Consider the following 19,501-nt stretch of genomic DNA (forward strand, 5'->3'; position numbering starts at 1 on the left):
GTCCCTATCTGGCAGTGAGGACTGTCACACGGCAGAAAGTGAAGAGTGAGCAGCCAGCGGTTCAAGGGGGTCATCCCCACAGGGCCCCCAGTGTGACTGAGTTCATGACATCGACCATATACTCAGGTGGGGTTGGTTGATGTGGGTAAGAAATTTTGGCGAAAGCAAGGGGAACCTTGACAGCTTGGCTTTTGTGACTCTGGGATACAGGGGTAGGCCCAGCACCTGTGGGGGTTTTGTGAGTCCATACTGAGAGAAGTGGAAGGAACAGCATGTGAGATGCCATTTTGAAAGTGTGAAGACCCCAAGGGGGGCCCAAACTGGCGGGGGCCCCATCTGGGTTATGCAGATGCAAATGGGGACTGATTTCTGTGAAGGTATACTGTAAGGACTGTGTCTTATGCAGAACATTGTACTGTAGAGGCTGTGTCCTATGCAGAACAGTGTACTGTGAAGGCTGTTTCTTATGATGTATATCTAGAACAGTGTACCATGAAGGCTGTGTCCTATGGAGAACAGTGTACTGTGAAGACTGTTTCTTATGATGTATATCTAGAACAGTGTACCATGAAGGCTGTGTTCTATGCAGAACAGTGTACCGTGAAGGCTGTGTCCTATGCAGAACAGTGTACCGTGAAGGCTGTGTGCTGTGTAGACAGTGTACCGTGAAGGCTGTGTGCTGTGTAGACAGTGTACCGTGAAGGCTGTGTGCTGTGTAGAACAGTGTACCGTGAAGGCTGTGTCCTGTGTAGACAGTGTACCGTGAAGGCTGTGTCCTGTGTAGACAGTGTACCGTGAAGGCTGTGTCCTGTGTAGAACAGTGTACCGTGAAGGCTGTGTCCTGTGTAGACAGTGTACCGTGAAGGCTGTGTCCTGTGTAGACAGTGTACCGTGAAGGCTGTGTCCTGTGTAGACAGTGTACCGTGAAGGCTGTGTCCTGTGTAGACAGTGTACCGTGAAGGCTGTGTCCTATGATGTAGACAGTGTACCGTGAAGGCTGTGTCCTATGTAGACAGTGTATTGTGAAGGCTGTGTCCTATGTAGACAGTGTACTGTGAAGGCTGTGTCCTATGTAGATAATGTACTGTGAAGGCTGTGTCCTATGTAGACAGTGTATTGTGAAGGCTGTGTCCTATGTAGACAGTGTACTGTGAAGGCTTTGTCCTATGATGTAGACAATGTACTGTGAAGGCTGTGTCCTTGGATGTAGAAAACTGATCATATGGATGAGCTGTGAATGCCTTAAAAAAAAAAAATCCCCTCCTTGAAGGGGTGGGCCCAGCACGTGTGGTTCCATAGTAATAAAATTCCACAGGAGTGGAGTTGCCTCTGCAGAGGCTTTCCTGCACTCTCACAAGGACAGACAGTGGACTGGACTTTCCCATGGCAGATAAAGGCACTCCACACAGAGTGGGTGGCCCTTCTAACCCTGTGAGGGAACTAGAAGGGGGCCCTTCTAACCCCCCTTCAGCAACTTGTGTTCCAGGTGATGCCTGGCATTGAGTTTTGCTATGTGTTGGGGATATAGCTGTTTGCTGTTACAGGATGTTTGTTCAACTGGTGGCATTGTGTGCTAGGGGGATGCTACAGAGGGCAGAACCTACATAATCCGTGCTACAAGAGACCCGGAAGGGGTGGAGAGTGGGGAGAGAGAAAATTAGCCAAGATGGCATGTTCAGGCTCTCAACCCATGCTTTGTAAATAATGACTATGTAACAGCTGAGATCATTTATTGCATTGTGCATGCATGTCACAGGCAGATTCTTTACCTGTGAATAAATAATCTGCCTGCAATGCAGGAGACCCAGGTTTGATCCCCGGATCAGGAAGATCCCCTGGAGAAGGGAATGGCAACCCACTCCAGTATTTTTGCTTGGAGAATCCCATGGACAGAAGAGCCTGGCGGGCTACAGTCCATGGGATTGCAGAGTCGGACACGACTGAGCGACTTTCACTTCACTTCATGCATGCCACAAGGTACTTGCTTGGTCACAAGTTGTGTGTGGTGATGTTGTGTTACGTATGCTGCTGTGGCTGCTGTACCAGCCAGAAGAGAATAAATGTGTCTGCAGTTCCCATGGCTCCTAGCATTTTCTTCCAGCCTCTCAGCTCCCGTCTTGCCTACCATGGGTTGAGCAAATAGTGTACACAGTGAGATACAGCAAGACAACTAACATCACAAGCAGGAGGAAGAGCAATACAATTCACCTTTTGGCTAGACTACAATCTACAGAATACTTAGGGCTAAAACACTGCCTTTACTGAAACCATTAACAAGCACGTGGTAGGTTGGGTTCCCTCAAGGCAGAGTCTAGACAAGAATTTGTGCAACAAGTTTATTGAGGAGAGGATCCCTGGAATCACTTGTAGAGGGGCAGGGAGGTGAGACAGGGAGCCAGGTAGAGCTGTGAATGAGCAAGTGGGTTAGCGTTCTGGGCAGATGGAGCTCATCCCCTTGGGCACCTTGGGAAGAACATAAAGATCAGACCTCAAGAGTGGCCTCCCCCAAGGTGTGAGAAGCCTGAGGATACTTATTCACCAGCTTTCATCAGTTACTGGGTAAGCAGTTGCTCCCAGAGTGAGTCAACCATGCTCCCAAGGCCAGAGAAAAGCCTCAAGGCCTCCATGGGGGTTTGACATAAGAAGCCTGCAGCTAGCACTGAAACACTGAACGCAGAACGACACGCATAAGGCTCTGATGCCCTCTGCCAGCCAGCGGAGAAGAAAAAAGCCTGGGCATTAGGGAAATCTACTACAACACAAAACACCATCTGCCCAGAGAAATGCACACACAAATGTGATTGATCACAGCATAATCCACACCTACTGACTTATGGTGAGGTGGGGTACTGAAAGATAGCACATGGGCCATTTGATACACTGGGGTATTTTTTTTCCCACCAAACAAAAACTGCCAAATATGACTCTGACTCGCCCAGGATCTTCAAAGTTCTATTGTATTTGGACTCATGCAATGGAGAATTTCAGTCACAACATCTTGCCAGACATTCATCAAGTTGTTTTTAAAGGACTCAATAAGTGATTAGCTTATGGGTTTTCAAGCCAAGACAAATGCCTTTGCCAACTAACTCTGGCAAAATCTTTCCCCACTAAAGTTTAGGATACAGTACTTAAAGCATTGCAAAAACATGTTTGAGTCAAATCAATACCCCATCCTTAACTATAAATGGCTAAAGAATCATTAAATGTATACATATTATCTCTTTGTGATTTGAGGGGAATGCTAAGGCTTGAGACAGAGTTGGTTTAGATGCTTGTTTTTCTTGCCTCCTCTCCATCTTTTGAACATTTGGGGGAAAACTTTCTTTTCATGGAAATATTAAATCAGCAAATTTCCTGAGGTTTGCTGTTTAGAATCATAAAAAGTGTTAGCTTTTAGGGTTATCTCAGTCAATCAAAATGACTTGTAAAGTTAAGATTTAGAATCTTTCTTCTTCAGCAAAAGACATAAGCAAGAGGTGATCCCGCTTCTCCTGTCTGGATTTTCTCAGTGCAACTGCTCCAGATTTACATGAAAAGGGTCCATCAGCCAGACTTTCACTAAAATTGCAAAATGACTTAAAGTTAGTCATTTATTTATCAAATATTTCTTGAGTACCGACTAAGCGCCAGGTACTGTGGGAAACATAGTGGTTACAAGAACCACAGGAGACCTTTCCTTCTGTGCATTGCTTATGTTAGCCAAACAGTATCCATTTTTATTCATGGTATCTTCATCCAAATTTCCCTGTCAGCACCCTGGGGTCACCCCAAGAAAAGACAAGTTTGGAATGAGGGTGAGGAATCTGGAAAAGGAGGGAGACCAAATCTTTCTAACTACTATTTTTCATTGAAAAGGTCTGGCCTTAACTGTTCTGCAAAGCATCCTGTATGCCTTCTAAATTTTCCATTCCCTTGAAGAACTGAAGGTTGCTTTATAGGCCTTTAATTTAAAATTCTGAAAATGTAGACCTAATGCCTTTCTGCTGAAAGTAGAAAGATATTTTTGTTATCACAAAACCATTATCCAAAGACACTAAAACAGTGAGTGCACTTTTCAAAGTCTTCGACCTGCAGGCACCACTGGACTTTTCTAGAAAATTTCCTCTAGCTTGTAAAGCAAAAGAGGCAAAGAGACACAGAATGAATTAGAACAGCCACAACTCCCAAACAGTTCTTTCGGGATGGCAGCATGCCTGAGTGACTGGTCTTTCCTTAAATGATCTCTACCAACTGGAACACTTCCAGGTGGAAAAGGGAGATTATAACGTTGAGTGAGTTATGCATGTCTATGAATCATGTTACAATCATCTTACACTCCATGGCAACAAGGTATTTCAGTGAGATCAAAATATGGACTAAAATTGGGCTCAATGATAAATGAATTATTGGGAACACTTCTAGGGGCCTTGACCCTTAAGAATTACCACTACCATCACCATCACCTTTGTTTATTGATCACGTGTGTCTGGCATTTTATAAGGATCTTTTTTTCTTTCCTCACATATCCCTGTGAGGTATGTAGGTAGCATGCTCCCTGTGACAGGTGAGAAAAGATTCAGAGAGATTAAGCAGTTGTCCGAGCTCTTCTATGGGCTTCACTGGTGGCTCAGCTGGTAAAGAATCCACCTGCAATGCTGGAGACCTGGGTTCGATCCCTGGTTGGGAAGACCCCCTGGAGAAGGGAAAAGCTACCCACTCCAGTGTTTTGACCTGGAGAATTCCATGGGCTGTATAGTCCATGGGATCGTTAGACACAAGACTGAATGACTTTCACTTCACTTCACTTCACTTCAAGCTCTTCTATAATTTGAATCTAGATTCTTTTCAGGGCAAAGCTAATCCACTTCCTACTTTAAATAGCGATGACAAGAAACAACAAAAAGGTCAGGACAAGAGAAAAAAGGTTTTGGCCAACTTTTGATTACCCTGAAGACGTCTTATATTCATGACATTTATAAAAGAAGAAGCATAGAAAAATCTTCATACTTATTTCTTGGGACTGTAAGAGTGAGTGATTTTTGGTTACAAATACACCCTCATTAGTTGGGACCACTTTTATTTATCTGTAGATTGTATACCTGGCAATAGTATATTTTTGAGAAATTCCAGGGACAGTAGATATTTACTGTCAAGGAAGATATTTTCAGTCATTTTTAATACTATTGTATTAGCAGGACTACATAGAATGCTATGTATATAGAGGCATCATGCACCAACTTTTATCACAGTGCTTATAATCTGACTTTTGTTTGGTGTCTTAATTAGTCACTCTTGGCACCCTCCATGTAAATAGATTAAGAAAAAATTCATTCTTGATAAACATTCCAAATATCCAAACTTTCTTGCAGTTTGGACTATCTGAAGGGGATGTGAAAAGTGCAAGTTGCAAGCATGTTATGTTTAACAACGGGGTTTTTTGAGAATTGTTTCACAAGAAGATTTAGTAAAAGTAGATGGTTTTTCTTACTACAGAAAAGGTTAAAGATGATTCTTCAAGGAGTGCTTCCCATAAAGTTTTTTATGTACACCATAAAATTTGATTTCACATGGCACAGCGTCCTTTTGGACAGTTTTCTAACCTGGACTTTTGAGTAAAAGATAAGCTTCCCTTTCAGGTTTCCTTTGCACTTCTAATATTTTGGAATAAAATGTGGGAGGAGGGAGAAAGCTGATAACTTCCTTTATGAAGGAAAACTTTTAAGGCCACCTATGTATTAGACAATGCCATGCTGGAAAGTTTTATCTTAAAATAGTACTCATCAAATAGATCCTTCTTTTAAAAAAGCAGTGTGACTGCGGATTCGGTAACTGTAGAAATTCTTAATGAAAAACTTGTAATAGCTTTCCTGTCTTAAGTCTCATGATTTTTACAGACACCTCAGCTATTGGTAATCAACATTACCACCCTAGTCCCCTATGGAAACCTTTCCTCCAACTGACAAAGACCACCTCTAATATCTCCATAGAGTAGACTTCTAAAAACAGAAATGAGAAATCTTTATCACAAAAGGACACAGAAGAAAATAAATCACGTCCTAGAGCCAATATTTTCCCTCTTCCCGCCTGCCTGCCCTTACCCGCCCCGTTGACATCATTTGCACAGTTGAGCTGAGCTAGCTAGCTGAGGATCCACTCACTGTAGAATGTTACTGGGCATTCATAAAAGGGCGGATTTCCCCCATCTTCTCTCCTCCCTTCAATCAACAATAAAACTTCAAGCAGCTTTAATGAATTTGGGTGACTGCAGGAACAAACGTACATGTTGGGTCTGGACGGGCTTGGAAGGGACTTTTTTGACCCCGGCTGGTTACAACCTCATCCATCCATTCCCCTTGCGGTCCCGGGTGCCTGCCACACTCCAGACCCTGTGCTGGGCGTGGGGACACCGTTAGTGAGTGGGGGCAGTCGTGGGGTGTGGGACAGGGAGCCGGGTGCAGAGAGCGACCCGAGGGTGCTGTGCGCTCTCCAAGGGGAGGATGCGAGAAAAAGTCGCAGCGAGGGCAGCGAACGCTGCCTGGAGGAGGTGGAAACAGAAGCGGCGGGTTTGAGCTGCTTACACTCCTTCGTTCCTTTCCCGGGGTCCTCACGCAGCACCCTCCATCCGGCGCGTCCCTTCCCTGCATCCACTGACCACTTGCCAACCTAGTTTTGGCTCTGGTCTGTACGGCTAACGGCGGCTCCAGCACTTACCTCGAGGAAACGTCCTCGCGGTCCCCTGCCCTTCCGGAGCTCGGGCAGATCTCGCGGAGCAGAGCGCAAGGCACCGCCGGGAGCGCAGTGCCCAGTGCCCCGCGCCGGGGAGACCCGCCGTGACCGGGGAGACGCTGGAAGGGAGGAGGCGGCGCGGGCAGCCTCTGGCCTCCCGGTGTCCCGCAGGCGGGCGTTAGCTCCCAACCCCTCTTCGCTGCTATATAAACGCTTCTCCCCGCCCCGAGCCGACCCTTCCCCGCCCCGGCGGCCCCGGCCCAGCGCGCGTCCCCGTGGAAGGGGACGCAGCCACGGGGAGGGGATGGAAGCCGTTGAGGGGTTCCTGGGGCTGTCACTGCCCCGCCGACCTCTCCCCTCCGTGGAACCTCTGCCCTCGGCTGCAGACCGGGGAGGAAGCTGAGGTCGGAGAAGTTGGGGTGTTGGAGGTGCGCGCCTTCTCTGCGCCCGCCAGATGCACAGGGGGGTGGGAACTGCCCCAACTTGCCTGTGAACGGAGACCAGACCCCTGCGCATCCCATGATGGAAGTCAAGCGCCCTCGGAGGTCCCCACTTGGAATTCAGGGTCCAAAGCCGAGTATTTCTGACTCTCTCATCCACTGACAGCCCATTCATTTGTCTGTCCATGCATTGCATTCATTCTACCAATGCCTGCGCACCTATTAAGTGTTGTTATTAGGTGCTTGGGATGCAAAACCAAGTCGGGCTCTCAGTTCTCAGCCTCACTGCGGGACGAGTGGAAACAGGAACCGAGGTGGTAATTGCTGGTGGGGTAAGTGAGGCCAGGAGAACACAGAAGGAGGGATCCTAATTCAAGTCTTGCAGGGCCAAAAGGCTCTTCCCAAAGGAAATGAAGCCCAAGCTGAAATCTAAAGAGTGAGATAGGCATGAAAGCGGGTGTAGGGAAGGAAATTAGCTAAGACATCATGGTCAAGCTCTCTTGACCCACTGGCCCCTCTGCTCTTGACCCCCGTTTTGTGAATAATGATTATGCAACAGCTGAGATCACATATAGCCCTGTGCATGCACCTCAGAAGGTACTTGCTTGGCCACAGGCTACCTCTGTTTGGTAAGTATATATAAGCTTCCCCTGGAAAAGTCCTGGAGGGTTGTGTGTGGTTATGTTGTGTTATATTATGTCTGCAGCTACTGGCTGCTGCCCCAGGGAGGAGAGAATAAATGTGTCCGCAGTTCCTAGGACTCTTCGCGTTTTCTTCCAGCCTCTTAGCGCGCACCTTGCCTACCATGGGTTCAATGAACAGTGCGCACAGTGAGATACAATGAGACAATTGGCACTGTTAGCAGGATCAGTGACACAGCAGGGAAAAGAGAGTCCCAGACAAATGAAGCAACAGCAGCAAAGACTGCGAAGACAGACTTATGTTTCCACTGTCCCTCTACACGGTAACTAAGAGTGTTTTTAAAACTTGACTATTTAGTGTTATACTAAGTAAATAAAAAATTTAAACCTGAAGAAAGACTAATTTGGAAGTGGTAGAATTGGAATTGAACACAGGTAGTCTAGACTAGGGGGTGCTTGTGTAGCGTGGAGTGTCAACTTGACAAGTTGATGAGTTCAACGCAGAGATGGTTCCCATAGAACAAGGATTCCCCTGGAGTCTGGGGCATAACTTCAAGACTCGGACCATCACCAACTGTAATTTTGGCCAGGTCATTAATTTTAGTTTGTTCCCCCATGGAACGTAAATAAAGACACTTACTCATGCCCCTCACTGCTTTTCTGGGCGCCTGATGTCCTCTGCTAGCGATCAGAAGTTGTTTCGTGGAGTTTGCTCAGCGTTCAAATGTTCTTTCAATGAATTTGTAGGGGAGAAACTGGTCTCCCTATCCCATTCCTCTGCCATCTTAGCTCCTCCCCCTCATGCCCCTCACTGAATGGCAGAGATTCAGTGGCTTTATAGGCTTGGCAGAGCCAGGATAGGTGACTATGGAATGGAGACTCTTCTGTGGGTCCCTTGGCTTTGGTGCAAAGTAGACTGAGATAACATTGGAACACACACACACACATAAACATTGGAACCTTCAAATTATTGTTGTTTTTACCTAAATGACTAAAATTAATTCAACTTCTCATATTCTTCCAGAGCATTAATATTATTGAACTACATTTCAAAATTCAAGTTTATGTTCTTTGTTTCAGGATCACTATTGAAAAAGGCAGATGTAGTTCCTGCTAGCATGGTTTCTAACCAATAGCCAACTCCCCGAAATTGTAAAAGTGTACCACACATACAAACAATGCCCATTTTATCATAGCAGCATAGGAAATACCAGTCTGATAGAATGGCTTCTGCCATGAGTTCAGAATTCTCTGACTCATGATCTAGCCAGAACCAATGATCATGTCAGATCAATAATGTGAAGACTTGATAGCATTGCCTTGACAACAAGTCACGTCCCCTCAACATATTGTTTGGGGTCTCTCAAAACACTCTGTTGTATGTCCCCTGGATCTTTTGATGCCCAAACCAATTTTACAACTGGATCAAACTTTGGCCAGCACCCAAAGAATAATGCTTCTTTTTACTTAAACTAGAGCAAAAAGGCAGAGAAGGAAGAAAGATCTTGTAAATGCAGGTGGTTGCCTAAAATGACCCCAATTTTCCCATTGTGCAACCCTTAATTTCTGAAGCAGAGAAATAATGAGCAACTGGCCAGTTCTCTTTGCTGTATTTCCAGAGCTTTTTGAGGAACATCTGTAACTTCTGTGGAAGTATGGGTAGAATATGTGTTTGAATGGGTTTTTGGCACCTATGACAGCCTCATCAAACTGGTCATGAATTTCATTAGAAAACATGGACAACTCTTAACCTAATCCATACTTATAAGTGGTCTACCATAACAGTGATGAGATTCTGGGAGCCTTGTACATTCATAGTTCAGCCTTTGGAAGAAAATCAATGTCTTTTCCATTAGCTTGGGAATATCCAGGTTTACTTCTCTCATAAATCCAGGACTCAATCCAGATAGACTTTCACAACTTAAACCCTCAAGCTACTAAAGTTATTTTCTATTGGACCTTCCAAAGTCAAGCCATCTCCTTACCCACTCCACCCCACCTGATTCATGCCAATTCATCTTTCATTCTTCTGACAGAGGGATCTTTCTAAACCATCTGCTCAATCATTCTGCTGACTTTATATCCTAAAGGGCTCCTCACTGCCTGTAGATCAGAATCCAAATTCAGGGCCCTTTATGTCTATTCCTATTCTTCTTTCTGGCTTCACTGTTGCCCTTCTGCCCTCCTTCCACCGCTATTTGTGAAGCCTGGTGTCCTAGAATTGGTCACCATTGCTTGATCTCATGTTGCTTTCATGTTTCCTTGCCATAGACAAGGATGCTCCCTCTGCATTTATTTACTCATTGTTTCAACAAAATATGTATTGAATGCTTCCATAGGTCAGGCACTCCGAAGTATTGGAATCATTTTTATAATGATAATCTGTATTTTTCATCATACATTAAACTAATATATGGAATGTAGGCATCTTACTTGTTTTACTGAGATCTATTTGACAAACACGTTTTAAATGCCTACTATGCGGTAGATACAGCCTTAGGCACTAGGATGTGATTAGCTATGGTCTCCACATTTAGGACCTCTGAGCCTTGTGTTGGAGATGAGTCACTAGGTCAATGATTAATGTGATAGTTGTCTGCATGCTCTGGGTACCACAAGAGGAATTCTGGAGGCAGATGATACTTGGGATCAGTGTTGAACCTGGGGTTGAATTAGGAAGTCTGAGGAATCAGTATCCATGAAAGCATGGAAGTTGATGGCTGGCTGATAGAGGGGCCTGGTATGAAGTGAAGATGGAGAAGGGAGAGCAGGTAATTGTCAGGATGTGGGTGAGTGCAAGATGACTCTAGAGTAACTCCCAGGTTTCTGACATTAAATGTGAGGCTATTTACTGAGATAGTGAACCCAGGAGGGAGAGAGGGCTTGAGTGAGGGAGGGAGGAAAGAAATAATTCTGTTTTTGGTATTTTGAGTTTGAGATGCCTGGGAGCTGTTCAAGAGGTGATATTCAGTGGCCAGAATTGGAAACAAGATTTGGGTTCATCATAAAATTGGTAGTTGAAGCCACAGGAGTGTATGAGGTGATATATGGACTGTTTAATCATTCATCACTCATTGTGGAAAGATTCGTTGAGCAGGTACTGAGTGGGAGGCACTATTCTATACACTAAAGATATACAAGGGACCAAACAAACAAGATTCCTGCATGCTAGCAAGCTCAAAATCCTTCAAGCTAGACTTAAGCAGTATGTGAACAAAGAACTCCCAGGTGCACAAACTGGTTTTAGGAAAGGCAGAGGAACCAGAGCTCAAACTGTTAATATTTGTTGGATCATAGAGAATGGAAAATAATTCCAGGAAAACATATGCTTCATTGACTAGGAAAAAGTCTTTCACTGTGTGGATCAAAACAAACTGTGGAAAGTTCTTAAAGAGATGGGATTACAAGGACACTTTACCTGCCTCCTGAGAAAGCTGTGTGCAGCTCAAGAAGCAATCGTTAGAATCAGACATGGAATAATTGACTGACTCAAACTTGGGAGAGGAGTACCTCAAGGCTGTATATTGTCACAGTGTTTATTTAACTTCTATGCAGAGCACATCGTGTGAAATACCAGGTTGAATGAATCACAAGCTGGAATCAAGATTGTGGGAAGAAATACCAAAAACCTCATATATGCAGATGAAACCACTCAAATGATAGAAAGTGAAGAGGAACTAAAGAGTCTCTTAATGAGGGTGAAAGAGGAGAGTGAAAAAACTGGATTAAAACTCAGTGTTCAAGAAACTAAGATCATGGCATCTGGTCCTATCAGTTCAGTTCAATTGCTCAGTTAGGTTTGACTTTTTGCAACCCCATGGATTGCAGCATGCCAGGCTTCCTTGTCCATCACCAACTCCTAGAGTTTACTCAAACTCATGTCCATGGAGTAGGTGCCATCCAACCATCTCATCCTCTGTCGTTCCCTTCTCCTCCCACCTTCAATCTTTCCCAGCATCAGGGTCTTTTCCAGTGAGTCAGTTCTTCGCATCAGGTGGCCAAACTATTGGAGTTTCAGCTTCAGCATGAGTCCTTCCAGTGAATATTCAGGACTGATTTCCTTTAGGATTGATGGGTTGGATCTCCTTGCAGTCCAAGGGACTCTCAAAGGTCTTTTTCAACACCACAGTTAGAAAGCATCAAGTCTTCAGCACTCAGCCTTCTTTATAGTTCAACTCTCACATCCATATGTGACTACTGGAAAAACCACAGCTTTGGCTAAACGGACCTTTGTCAGCAAAGTAATGTCTTCTTTTTTTAATATGCTGTCTAGGTTGGTCATAACTTTTCTTCCAAGGAGTAAGCATCTTTTAATTTCATGGCTGCAGTCACCATCTGCAGTGATTTTGGAGCCCAGGAAAATAGTCTCTCACTGTTTCCATTGTTTCCCCATCTATTTGCCATGTATTGGTGGGACCAAATGCCATGCTCTTAGTTTTCTGAATGTTGAGCTTTCAGCCAACTTTTTCACTCTCCCCTTTCACTTTCATCTAGAGGCTCTTTAGTTTCTCTTCATTTTCTGCCATAAGGGTGGTGTCATCTGCATATCTGAGGTTATTGATGTTTCTCCCAGCAATCTTGATTAAAGCTTGTGCTTCATTTAGCCCACCATTTCTCATGATGTACTCTGAGTATAAGTTAAATAAGCGGGGTGACAATATACAGCCTTGACATACTCCTTTCCCAATTTGGAACCAGTCTGTTCCATGTCCAGCTCTAACTGTTGCTTCTTGATCTGCATACAGATTTCTCAGGAAGCAGGTGAGGTGGTCTGGTATTCCCACCTCTTTCAGAATTTTGCAGTTTGTTGTAATCCACACAGTCAAAGGTTTTGGCATATTCAATAAAGCAGAAGTAGATATTTTTCTGAAACTCTCTTGCTTTTTCAATGATCTGACAGATGCTGACAATTTGATCTCTGGTTCCTCTGCCTTTTCTAAATCCAGCTTGAACATTTGGAAGTTCTCAGTTAACATACTGTTGAAGCGTCCCTTGGAGAATTTTGACCACTACTTTGCTAGCGTTTGAGATGAGTGCAATTTTGCAGTAGTTTGTACATTCTTTGGCATTGCCTTTCTTTGGGATTGGAATGAAAACTGACCTTTCCCAGTCCTGTGACCATTGCTGAGTTTTTCAAATTTGCTAGTATATTGAGTGCAGCACTTTCACAGTGTCATCTTTCAGGATTTGAAATAGCTCAACTGGAATTCCATCACATCCACTAGCTTTGTTCATCGTGATGCTTCCTAAGGTTCACTTGACTTTGGCCTCCAGGATGTCTGGCTCTGGGTGAGTGATCGGTTATATGGATCATTAAGATCTTTTTTGAATAGTTCTTCCATGTATCCTTACTACCTTTTCTTAAAATTTTCTGCTTCTCTTCTCCAGCTAGGCCCACTGATTTTCAGATCAGCCAAGGGAGTTTGTGTTCCTGATGTCAGACTCCAGGTCTGGGGTGTCTAATATGTGTCTTGAACCCCTCACCCCCCCAGGGAGGATCCCTGAGCCTGTGATATCCCCTCTTCTTCTGTGTCCCCTGCTAGTAAAGTGGGTACAGACCAGGTTGCTTTTTCTCCCTATCAGACTCCATGTGGATTCTTCTTCACAGCCTTAGTTTTAGAGAAGCTAACCTGCCAGTGTCCAGACCACTTTCAGTGAAAGTCTCTCTATATATAGCTGCAGTTTTGATGTGTTTATAAGGGAAAGTGAGCCCAGCATCTTCCTATCTGACATTTTGATCTTTCATGTTGTGTGTGTTCTGACTGCTCCACCAACTGAATGTTCCTCCATCTCGCCCTCTCCCCCAATTCCCTGAGACACAATAATATTCAATTTAGGCTTATTAATAACCCTATAATGACTTCTAATTGTTCAAGTGAAAGGAAGAGTCACACATCTCTCACTTTAAATAAAAAAACTAGAAAAGATAAAACTCATTGAGAAAGGCATGTTGAAAGCTGAAATTGGCTGAAGTCTATGTCTCTTGTGGCAAACAGTAAATCAAGCTGTGAATGCAAAGGAAAAGTTCTTGAAAGAAATGAAAAGTGCTGCTCCAGTGAACACACCATGGTAAGAAAGTAAAATAGCTTTATTGCTAATATGGAGAAAGTCTGAGTGGTCTGAATAGAAGATCAAACCAGTCACTCCTTTCCCTAAACCAAAGCTTAATCCAGAGCAAGGCCCTAACTCTCTTCAATTCTATGAAAGTTGAGAGAAATAAGGAAGCTGCAGAAGAAAAGTTTAAAGATATCAGAGGTTGCTTCGTGAGATTTAAAGAAAAAAGCTGTCTTCCAATATAAAAGTGTAAAGTGGAGCAGGAGTACTGATGCAGAAGCTGACACAAGTTAAAAGATCTAAATAAAATCATTAAAAAAGCTGGCTACACTAAACAACAGATTTTTAATATATACAAAGCAGCTTTGTATTGAAAGAAGATGCCACCTAGGACTTTCATAGCTACAGAGGAGAAGTCAATGCTAAGTTCAAGTTTCAAAGGACAAGCAGACTCTCTTGTCAGGGGCTAATGCATCTGGTGATTTATTTTTCTTTTTTGTAAATTAATTTATTTATTTTAATTGGAGGCTAATTATAATATTGTAGTGGTTTTTGCCATGAATCAGCCTTGGGTATACATGTGCCCCCCATCTGAACCCCTCTCCCAGCTCCCTCCCCAGCCCATCCCTCAGGGTCATCCCAGTGCACCAGCCCTGAGCACCCTGTCTCATGCATCGAACCTGGACTGGCGATCTATTTCACATATGGTAATATGCATGCATCTGGTGGTTTGAAGTTGAAGCCAGTACTCATTTACCATTCCTAAAATCCTTGGACCCCTATGAATTATGCTAAATTTACTCTGTCTGTGTTCTATGCATGGAAGAACAAAGTTTGGATGACAGCACATCCATTTACAACATGGTTTGCTGGATAGTTTTAGCCGATCACTGAGACCTGTTGCTCAGAAGAAAAGATTCCTTTTAAAGTATGGCTGTTCCTTGATGATGCATCTTGTCACCCAAGAGCTCTGGCAGGGATGTGCAAAAAGATTCATGTTTCTAAAAAAAAAAAAAAAGATTCATGTTTCTTTTATGCCTAACAACACAACATCCATCCTGCAGCCCATAGACCAAGGACTTTGACTTTTAAGTCTTATTCTTTAAGAAGTACATTTTGTAAAGCTAAAGCTGCCATAGATAGTGATTTTTTGATGAATCTGTGCAAAGTAAATTGATAACATGAAAAGGATCCACCATTCTAGATTTCATCATGTTCAGAAGAACTAAAACCATAAACATTAACAGGAGGTTGAATTTCAACCTTCATGTATGACCTTGAGGGGATTTAAGAATTCAGCTGAGGAACTAACTGCAGATGTGTTGGAACTAGCATGAGAACTAGAATTAAAAGTGAAGCCTGAAGGTGTGACTTCATCGCTGCAATCTCATGATAAAGCTTGAACAGATGACGAATTGATTCTTATGGATGAGCAAAGAGAGTCATTTCTGAAGATAGAATCTATCCTGGTGAAGATGCTGTGAAGTTTCTTGAAGTGACAACAAAGGATTAAAATATTAAACTTAGTTGATAAAGCAACAGAAGGGTTTGAGGAGACTGATTCTATTTTGAAAGAAGTTCTACTGAAGGTAAAATGGTATCAGATATCACTGCATGCAACAGATAAATTGTTAATGAAAGTATGAGTCAATTGATATGACAAACTTCTTTATTGGCTTATTTTAAGAAATTTCTACCACCACCCTGATCAGTCAGCAGCTATCAACACTGGGGCAAAGATGCTCCACCAGCAAAACGATTATGATTGCCAGTCTCAGATGATGGTTAGCATGGTTTAGCAATAAAGCATTTTAAAATTATGGTGTGTATGTGTGTGTATATATATACTGTTGTTTTTCAATCACTAAGTCATGTCCAATTCTTTGTTATCCCATGGATTGTAGTATACCAGACTTCCCTGTCCATCACTATCTCCCAGAGTTTGCTCATACTCATTATTCACTGGGTTGGTGATGCTATCTAACCATCTTATCCTCTGCTGGCCTCTTCTCCTTTTGCCTTCAATCTCTCCCAGCATCAGAGTCTTTTCTAAGAGGTCAGCATTCCCTATCAAAGTGGCCAAAGTATTGGAGCTTCAACAGCAGTCCTTTCAGTGAATATGCAGGGTTGATTTTCTTTAGGATTGACTGGTTTGATCTTGCAGTCCAAAAGACTTTCAAGAGTCTTCTCCAGCACCACCATTCAAAAACATCAGTTCTTCAGTGGTCAGCCTTCTATATGGTCCAATTATCATACCCATACATGACTACTGGAAAAACCATAGCTTTGACTATGGACTTCTGTCCACAAAGTGCATTTTAATACACTGTCTAGTTATGTCATAGCTTCCCTTCCAAGGAGCAAGCATCTTTAAATTTCATGACTGCGGTCACCATTCACAGTGACTTTGGAACCCAAGAAAATAAGATCTGTCACTGTTTCCATTTTCCCCTCATCTATTTTAGCCATGAAGTGATGGGACTGAATGCCATATTCTTAGTTTTTTGAATGCTGAGCTTTAAGCCATCTTTTTCACTCTCCTCTTTCACCTTCCTCAAGAGGCTGTTTAGTTCCTCTTTGCTTTCTGCCATTAGAATGGTATCACCTGCATATCTGAGGTTGTTGTACATGTGTACCACATCTTTTTTTTTAATCCATTCACTTGTTGATGGACATCTAGATTGCTTCCATGTCCTGGCTATTGTAAATAATTGTATAATGAACACTGGGGTACATGTGTTTATTGGCCATCTGTATGTCTTCTTTGGAGAAATGTCTGTTTAGGTCTTCTGCTCACTTTTTAATCAGATTGTTTGTTTTTCTGATATTGAACTGTATGAATTGCTTCTATGTTTTGCAGATTAATCCTCTGTCAGTTAGTCACTTGCAATTATTTTATCCCATTGTGAGGGTGGTCTTTTAATCTTGTTTATAGTTTTCTTTGCTGTGCAATAGCTTTTCAGTTTAACTATGTCCCACTTGTTTATTTTTGTTTTTATTCCCATGACTCTAGGAAGTGGGTCATAGAAGATCTTGCTGCAGTTTACGGTAAAGAGTATATTGCCTGCGTTTTCCTCCAAGAAATTTACAGTTTTCTGGCCTTACATTTAAGCCTTTAATCCGCCCTTAGTTTCTTTTTGTGTATAGTGTTAGGAAGTGTTCTAGTTTCATTCTTTAACATGGAGCTCTCCAGTTTTCCCAGCACCATTTATCGAAGAAGCTGTCTTTTCTCCATTGTATGTTCTTGCTTTCTTTGTCAAAGACAAGGTGCCCATAGGTGTGTGGGTTTTTCTCTGGGGCTTCTATATTGTTCCATTGGTCTATATTTCTGTATTTCTGCCAGTATTATCTTGATGACTGTAGTTTTGTAGTATAGTTTGAACTCAGGAAGGTTTATTCCTCCAGCTCTATTTTTCTTCCTCAAGATTGCATTGGCTATTCTGGGTCATCTCTGTTTCCATACAAATTGTAAAATCTTTTGTTTTACTGCTGTGCAAAATGCCATTGGTAATTTGATAGAGATTTCATTGAATCTGTAGATTGCATTGGGTAGTATTGTCATTTTCATGATATTGATTCTTCCAATCCAAGAACATAGCATATCTCTCCATATGTGTGCATTATCTTTGGTTTCTTTCATCAGTGTCTTATAGTTTTCTGCATACATGTCTTCTGTCCCTTTAGGTAGGTCTATTCTTAGGTATTTTATTCTTCTTGTTGCAATGGTGAATGGGATTGCTTCCTTAATTTCTTTCTGATTTTTCATTGTTAGTGTATAGGAATACAAGAGATTTCTGTGTATTAATTTTACATCCTGTGACTTTGTTAAATCCATTGATTAGTTCTAGTAATGTTCTGGTCACATCTTTAGGGTGTTATATGTATAGAGTATGTCATCTACAAACAGTTAGCTTTACTTATTTTCCAATCTGGATTCCTTTTCTTTCTCTTCTCTCATTGCTGTGGCTAGGACTTCCAAAACTCTATTGAATAGTAGTGGCAAGAGCAGGCACCATTGACTTGTTTCTGATCTTAGAGAAAATGCTTTCAGGTTTTCACAGTTGAGAACAATGTTTGCTGTAGTGAATATAGTCTTGAAGTTGGATAGTATCAGTCATCCAACTTTGCTTTTCTCATTCAATACTGTGTTGGCTATTTTGCATCTTTTGCTTCTCCATATAAACTTTAGAATCAGTTTGTTAATATCCATAAAATAACTTACTGGGATTTTCACTGGGCCTGTGTTGAACCTACAGACCAAGTTAGGAAGAGCTGACATGCTATTGATATGGGGAAATGCTCATTTGCGACATATCCACATCCCTACCCTTACCCTATATCTGCATGTCTATGGACCTCCCCTTCCATATCTGTGCTGTCCATTATAGCCACCACCAGCTACATGTGGCTGCCAAACCCTTGATATTTGGCTAGTTAGAATGACAACTAAAGTTTTTATTTCATTTAATTTTAATTACCTTAGATTTAAATTTTTAAAAATATTCAAGTGTTGGAAATATTTTACATGTTTGAAATAACTTGGGTATTTCTATCTCCAAAAATTAAAGCTATATTTTAGAGTAGTTTTAGGTGCATGGCAAAATTAGCAAGAAGATACAGAGATTTCTCATTTGGCCTGCTCCATACATGCATAGCCTTGCCCAATATCAGCATCCCTAACTAGACTGGCACATTTGTTTTAGCAATTAACCTACTCTGACACATCATAATCACCTAAAATCCATAATTTACATTATGGTTCATTCTTGATGTTGTACATTCCATAGGTTTGGACAAGTATATAATACGTATCTATCATTATGCTGTCATACAAAATTTTTTTCTGCCCTAAAAATTCTCTGTGTTCCATCTAGTTATCCATCCCTGATTCAATCTCTGACTTTTTTTAACTTTGAATTTTAAGAAATTTCAGTTCAGTTCAGTTCAGTCACTCAGTTGTGTCTGACTCTTTGCGACCCCATGAACTGCAGCATGCCAGGCCTTCCTGTCCATCACCAACTCCCGGAGCCCAACCAAACCCATGTCCATTACGTCAGTGATGCCATCCAACCATCTCCTCCTCTGTCGTCCCCTTCTCCTCCTGCCCCCAATCCCTCCCAGTATCAGGGTCTTTTCCAATGAGTCAACTCTTCACATGAGGTGGCCAAAGTATTGGAGTTTCAGCTTCAGCATCAGTCCTTCCAATGAACATTCAGGACAGATCTCCTTCAGGATGGACTGGTTGGATCTCCTTGCAGTCCAAGGGACTCTCAAGAGTCTTCTCCAACACCACAGTTCAAAAGCATCAATTCTTCGACACTCAAATTTCTTTATAGTCCAACTCTACATCCATACATGACTACTGGAAAAACCATAGCCTTGACTAGACGGACCTTTGTTGGCAAAGTAATGTCTCTGCTTTTTAATATGCTGTCTAGGTTACTCATAACTTTCCTTCCAAGGAGCAAACGTCTTTTAATTTCATGGCTGCAATCAAATCTGCAGTGATTTTGGAGCCCAGAAAAATATATATTAACTATTTTTTGATGAAAGTTAGCACCCAAATTGAGATAATCTTTATCTGTAATGGCAGATTTTAATGTAAATTGTGTTTTTTGAAATTTTCTATAATGGATACATTGTTTTCATAACCAGCAA

At 42.4% G+C, this 19,501-nt stretch overlaps 1 protein-coding gene across 1 annotated transcript in view; it reads right to left on the reverse strand.

The window, feature by feature from the left end:
• LOC136173611 (collagen alpha-6(VI) chain-like) overlaps nt 1-6,865 on the reverse strand; it is a 147,204-nt gene extending 140,339 nt beyond the window's left edge. The window contains exon 1 of the mRNA XM_065943303.1: nt 6,694-6,865. The gene's annotated coding sequence lies outside the window, so the exon portion shown is untranslated. The remainder of the gene's footprint in view (nt 1-6,693) is intronic.
• Nucleotides 6,866-19,501: the final 12,636 nt, after the last annotated feature.

Source organism: Muntiacus reevesi, chromosome 8, assembly GCF_963930625.1.
Source record: "Muntiacus reevesi chromosome 8, mMunRee1.1, whole genome shotgun sequence".
NCBI classification, from domain to species: Eukaryota; Metazoa; Chordata; class Mammalia; order Artiodactyla; family Cervidae; genus Muntiacus; species Muntiacus reevesi.